The sequence below is a fragment of the Delphinus delphis genome, chromosome 18, assembly GCF_949987515.2.
Source record: "Delphinus delphis chromosome 18, mDelDel1.2, whole genome shotgun sequence".
Lineage (NCBI taxonomy): Eukaryota > Metazoa > Chordata > Mammalia > Artiodactyla > Delphinidae > Delphinus > Delphinus delphis.
This window is the reverse complement of record NC_082700.1, coordinates 228,595-235,517: the sequence shown is the minus strand read 5'-3', so window position 1 is coordinate 235,517 and position 6,923 is coordinate 228,595.

Sequence of the window (6,923 nt, the reverse complement as noted above, 5' to 3'; positions counted from 1 at the left end):
GCTGTGGTTCAGACGGGCCAGCTCCCGAGGGGAACCAGCCCTGTCTCGCATGGTGGGCATGTGGGTGGCTGGCATTCTCAGAGTCGCAGCTTTAGGTCACTCATTCTTTTCCACAAACCCTGAGCACAGTCCTGGGATTCTCTCCCCATCACTGGTTCTCTGACGACTTACCGTAATGATGTTTGTACCGTATTTTGTTTCCAATTCCTCAGTGCTGAGTTTGTGATCATCCTGAAGGCCATGAAAAGAAAAACAGAGTGAATTAGATAATTCCAAGACTCAAACTCTAAGCCTTGACAAGTGCACGAAAGCTGGGAGTAGCGCTGAGGAAGGCAGAGGGGTCAGGGAGTGTGGGATGAAAAGAAGGAACCTTTGTCCCAGGGGCTACTGCAGCGAGAGAAGAGAACCTCGCTGCAGGACAGGTCACTGGCCAGGGGATTTTCTGGCCACCCCTGAACAGTTCAGACTTAACTTGCCATTTACCACAAAGCAGCTGTCCTTAGTTTTTCTGAGCAAAGCAATGCGTTTCACCTCAGTCTGGTCTCCAGCACATGCAAATCCTAGCACACCTGCTGTCCAGGCACCAGTGATCTGGACACTTAACTCAGACCTGAACTGTGGGATCCGTGGAGGGCTGTGAGCAGTGCCAAACCATTTCGTGTCCTGACTGTTACCCCTGCAGCCCTCACCGGGCAGGCGGTCTGGTGCAGAGAAGCATGCCTTTCCTTATTCCAGTACTTGAGACTCAGTTCACTGTCAGAGAAGAAGCCCCCAGATTAAACACCTGCCAAAATGAGCAACCACACTTGCTCATTTTGCCACAGAATCATTAGGCTAAAGCAGAGTCTCTCAACCTTGGCGTTACTGACATTTGGGGCCAATAACTCTGTTGTGGAGGCCTCTAGCCACCAGCGCCCTCCCTTAAGAAGTGAAAACCATAAATGTCCAGACATTGCTGAATCTTCCCTGGGGAGCAAAGCCCCCCTCTCCTCTCCCTCTGAGAGTCTCTGGGCTAAAGGACTAGAAGCCCTTTCTGTGGCAGGAAACCCAGGGCGAAGTCTTCCTCACCCCACCTAGAAAGCCCAGCATTCAGGATTCTAGAACTCTGACTGTCTGAAACAAAAATTTATACTGTGACTGGTACCAGAACCATCTCTTTTCTCAAGTATATGCAAAAAAGTTTCATGTTACAAAAGAGGTTTTTTTTTGTTTTTGCGGTACGCGGGCCTCTCACTGTTGTGGCCTCTCCCGTTGCGGAGCACAGGCTCCAGACGCGCAGGCTCAGCGGCCATGGCCCACGGGCCTAGCCGCTCCGCGGCCCAGACTGGGGCGTGAACCCGTGTCCCCTGCATCGGCAGGCGGACTCTCAACCACTGCACCACCAGGGAAGCCCACAAAAGAGGCTTGATCTGCCTTGCTCATTTGTTCATTGTACCAATATCAACTGAATGTGGCATTGCTGGGGAGTCAAAGGATTAAGACACAGTTCTGTGCACAGTACACCAAGTCCTGGGCAGAGAAAAGTTAAAGGATGATTAGAGCCATCGGTTTCATGGATGCACCTCAGACTTTGAGGGGCTGTACTGCACTGTCGTCTCCTGCTAGCCCGGCTCTGGGGATGAGAGCAGGGCAGGGTGCGGGAGTGAGCTCTGCTGGAACAGCACAGGGCAGCACCAGGTGGCTCAGGCTTGAGTCACTGTCTGCCTGCGTCTTCAGAAGCCAGGGATGCTCTAGTTCTCATCAAGGTTCTAACTTGCTGGAGGGGTCGGGTTGCAAGGGCATCCAAGTACGCAGTCACAAATTATAGGATTCTTGTGAGAAGGTTGTGAAAAAGGAGGGAAAGAAAGATGTATCTCAGCAAGGAAGCAAGGGAACACTTTGGCCAATACTATGGAAATTATTTTTCTGTATTATACATCTTCACAAAATGCTACAATCTCAAGGGAGGTTCTCATTGTAATTTACAGGCGTATGATACAATGGATATATATTCATGTTATAATTAGCAATTTCAAGTAAGACTAGTTATGTCTTCGCCCCTAACTGCTAGAGATACGTAGGAAATAAGAATGACTATCTCAGTCTTTCTCCTGCTTTCTCTGTAACCCTCTTAACAACTCTAAGAGGTAGGTACCATTTTTAATTCCAATTTTTCACAACAGGGAACTGAATTTCAGTCAAACTGGGATTTCAGTTCAGGTCAGTCCAGTTCCAGGGCTGTGGTCTTAAGTGTCATCAGAAGATACATGGACAAGTGCCTAGTGGTGTGTGCTGTTTAATGCGCTCTCCAGGAAAAATAAATAAAGAGCTCCGATTTGTAGCATTTACTGATTTCTCACCCCAGTCACACTTCACGCTACTAATCCAGTACCAGTCAGCTTGCCAAATTCCTGAGTGTTTAACAATTGGCCCTGTAGCACACATGAGCACACACTACTACCAGCTGCTCAAAGAATCACAGCTTTAAGGTCTGCAGTGAAGTGCAGGGACAATCTAGCATAATCTCAAACTCACGTAGAAGTTTCCCCTTTGGCATTCCTGAGATGCAGTGTCACATTTCAGTCCCAGGGCAGCTCTTTTCCAGGGCAGCCAGCTTTACCAGAAACAGGGTTGCACGTCCACAAAACACTTCCATTAAGAACACTCTCATTCTTATCTCACTTTTCTCCTGACAGACCCACAAAAATTGTTTATTTCCCATTTTACCTAAAGAAAACGGAGCTTCAGCAAAGCTAAGTAGTTTGCTCCCAGTCACAGATCAGCCACGGAGAACTGGACCTCAGCTGAGCCTAAGGTTGTCTGAAGCCAAGCCCAACTCTCTTACAGCTGAAATTCTTTCTCGTGGGGCAAATATACCCAGAAACCTAGCAAGTGTAGTGCTTTTGGTTTTCCTCCGGGGTGGTTCTGCCTCAAATAGTTCAATCTTATCAGCTAAAATGTGGCAGCTGGCTGCTTGTATCATCTCGGCGAAGCCACCAGGAAGGAGAGCGGTCTGGGCCGCCCATGCCTGTGGGGACCGGAGTCAGAGACTCCCTCTGAGTGAGTCTCACCTGGGTGCGCCTACAGCCTGAATGCAGGGAGCTTTCAGAGGCCTGACCCCTGGGCAGATATTATCCCACCATTTTTTTTTTTTTTAAAAACAAGGAAACAAGTCTCAGGGCTTTTCGAATTCTTGAGACTGAATTTTCGTCTGTGGGAGGTGGGTTATAGGGGCGAGCTCTCAGCGGGGAGGGCAGTGCTCAGGGGCACCCGGTTGGCTCAACTGACCAGATCGAGTTCTTTCTTAAGCTCCTCTTTCGGCTGATGCGTTTTGCGTTCTAAGCAGTTCTTTTTCAGGCCCCCGTACTTCTTGTCATGCCCCTTGTCCGTTTTCTCAATGTCTCCGGTTCCGCTGAGCTCCACAGAGTAAATTTCTGTTTTCTGAAAGAGAAGCAGAGGTGCGGTGCTGGCCCGAGGTGGGTTTTCCGAAGCGGAGCTGAGGCCTCCCCGACGGGACCTGCAGGGAAGACGCGCCTCCCTCCCTCCGGCCCCTCCTCCCGGGATCTGCTCCCTCCCCGCCCGGCGAACAGCGTCCCCCGCGCCCTCTCCTCCTCTGCTCCGGGGTGGAGGGCTGGCTGGGCGCGCGCAGGGCTGGGCAAGTTATTTCCCCGGCTCGAGACAAGATCCCCCAGGAGGGCAGGCTCTCCCTCGTGCCTGGTCCCCAAGGCACACGCCAGCGCGCCGTTCCTCGGCGGGGGCGCCCACTGAACTCCTGGGCCTCAGAGGCCGGGGCGGCTTCAGGACCACGGCGCACCGGTGGAGTCCCCAGCCCCGCGCCGCCTGCGAATCAGGACCCCCGCGGCCCCTGCCCCGCGTCTGGCTTCGCGTCTTCACGCCGGCAGCCCTGGGTCTCCGCGGTCTCCGCGCAGCGGAGGGAGACGCGCGGAGCCCGCCCGCCCTCTCCTGCCGCCCCGCGCGTTCGCGCCCCGGCTGCACGCACCGGCCTCATGGTGCGGGCGGGGGCCCCGGGGGGCGGGCGGGGGCCGAGGCCGGTGGCGCGCTCCTTGCTCTTGCGGCAGCCGAGCGCCTGCCTGTGCGGCTCGGGCGGCGGTGCGGCCTTAAATGTGCGGCCCGCCCCTCCCCGCCCCTCCAGCGGGCTGCGCGCCCGGCGCGCTTGGGCCGGGTGGGCAGTGCGGTCCCGCGCCCCGACCTGCCGTGCGCCCCGCCCAGAGGAGAGCCCCCGCCCACCCTTCTCTTCGAGACCTAATTGCTCGTCGGTGGGGATTGCAGCTCCCGGTGTCCCGGCAGTAAGAAGCCCCGGGTGATCGGAGAATCGGCTTCAGGGGACGGTGATGGGGTCAGAGCGAACCGGGGGATAACCTGGAGACCCTCCGAGGGGCAGCTCCGTTCCTCTGCAGGGTCCAGACGGGGATGGAGGCGCTGTGAGGCCCGAGGGCTCCGGACGAGGCGCCCCGTGGGGATGGAGCCTCCCCTCCTCCGCAAGGGCTGCCCCACAGTCCGAATCACCCCCCTTCCCTTCTTCCCGAAAGGGCAGGGTTTGAACTCAAATCCCACCCCCAACCCCCCACTGCCCCCCGCCCCCGTGCAGCAGGGCAACAGCAGTGAGTCACTGAGTCCTAAGGGACGGGAAGACTCCGGCGACATCTGGTTACAGATACACATCACAGGTTCTCCAGCGTCGCAGCTCAAGCAGCAGTGTACTCCTGGGGAGGTCTGTGTAGGGAGATACAAACTTGGTATGAAATGTATTCCCGCTTTGCTGGGAATCCGGGAGAACGGGTCTTGCAGGCACAGAGTGGCTGCCCCTGCTCTATGTTTTTGGACACGTGGAGTAGAGGACACCTAGAGAGAGGCCCCTGGGCTCGAGCTTCCAGAGCAAACCCGGTTCACACTGACTTGGTTAGGGGGCCAGGAGAGAGGGGGGTGGGGAGAGGAGATGGCGCAGGTTTAAAAACGAGTAGGTTGGGGACTTCCCCGGTGGTCCAGTGGTTAAGACTCCGCGCTCCCAGTGCAGGCGGGCCGGGTTCCATCGCTGGTCAGGGAACTAGATCCCACATGCACGGCGCAACGTAAAAGATCCCGCATGCTGCGATGAAGATCTCGCTCGCGGCAACGAAGACCCCGCGTGCGGCAACGAAGGCCCCGCGTGCGGCAACGAAGGCCCCGCGTGCGGCAACGAAGGCCCCGCGTGCGGCAACGAAGGCCCAGCGCAGCCAAATAAGCAAGAAGGCAAGCAAGGAAATACATAATGAGTGGAAGCAGCCCCCTCGGAGAAGACCGCTGTTAATCTTGTTGGTGTCAAGTTTGGAAAAGGTCTCAGTTCCCACCAACTGCACGGCAGAGAACACTGTCCTGCCCGGGATGGTCCCGCAGAGATCCCGGCTTCCACCAGGTGTCTGTCTCAGCCACTGCTGCTGTGGCCCCTGTGGCAGCCTCTGATGCCGTCAGGTGTCCTGGGTGTGACCTTTGCCCCTGCCCCACACCCACCCTAACTCCAGAGGTACTGCTTCGCCGTTGCCAGACACCTTGCCCCAGAGTCCCGCGAGGAAAGGGCCTCCGGGTGTGTGTGATGCGGGCACCTGGAGTAGTCCTCACCTGAGAGAGACACAGACTCACCTCTCTCAGGCCCCAGGGCCTATCGACCCTGACCTCCACCCAGTCCTGGTGACCTCTCCTGGGCTGGCCGGAAAGGCCAAGGTACAGACTGGGACACCTTCTCAGCCCGAGCCTGCAGTAGCAGCTTCTGCTGAAGCTGGGTTCTCCTGTCTTTGAAAAGAAGCATATCCACGCTGGGTCTCTTCTAGGACTTTTCTGAGTGACAGGTATTACATATTGGGACAGGTTGTCATATGAAACTATTCCTAGCTCATTTTGATCAATTAACGCACTTAACGTATTTGAAATTGCACTAGACATAGGGGGTGGTTGGGAGAAATGGTCCTAAAATTGTGTTATTCTCTGCCCTGGAGGAAGTTACACTTGAGTTGAAGACCCAAACTCAACAAATAAACGATTGTAAGTGATCCCAGGAAGAACAGAATTTAGCACTAAATGGTATAGGTTTTAAGTGCTTTAGGAGTTTAAAGATGGGACGATCTCATTACTTAGAATTAGTTATCCAGATTTTTTCTCTCCCTTAGCAGCCTCCACGAGAGGTGGGAGAGAGGCAGGTGGGCCTCTGTGTGTCAGTTACCCCTGGTCCCTGAGAGGCCCCTCCTGCTGCAGTTCTGGGGGACAGGTGTCGCCCTCTGGCTCCCAAGGTGGAGGAAGAGGATCCAGGTGACAATGGGACGAGGAAGATTCCCTTCCGGCCTCACACCCACCACCCTCGTCTCCCAGGCACACGGCAGCCCCACACACCTGTGTCCACGCGTCCTGCCAGGTTATGACTGGACAGCATTTCTCCACCCATGAGGGCCTCCTGGAGTTGCAGTCAGAATGAAAAAACAAAAACAAACAAACCTTCCGTCAAGCAGGCTTCTGCACTGTTTCCTCATTTCTTCATTTATATGGGCGTATGAACATCCTGCAGAAAGGAAACTGGCTTCCAGAAATCAGCACCTGGTCTGTGGTTATAGCCCTGCCTGCAAAGCCCAGGGCCAGGTGGGCAGGATGCTCCAGGCTGGGTTGGAGCCTGCGGGGGCTCAGGCAGGTTGGGGGCAGCCACACTCACCTTTCTCCTCGTGGATATGCTCCCCCAAATGTTAGGGCACTATGGCATTCGTTCTCTGTGACTAATTTTGGGTAATAAGAGCCTTTTTCAGAAAATTACCATTTTCCTTTTAATAAGTGGTTGAAAAATACTGATTGCATTCTGGTCTTTGATTTGTGTTTTTTAATCTTAGGGGGAACACAGATTTTCCCCACTTGAACCATCTTCATCTTTGTCATGGAAGTTGTAACGTATATACATATGTAACATA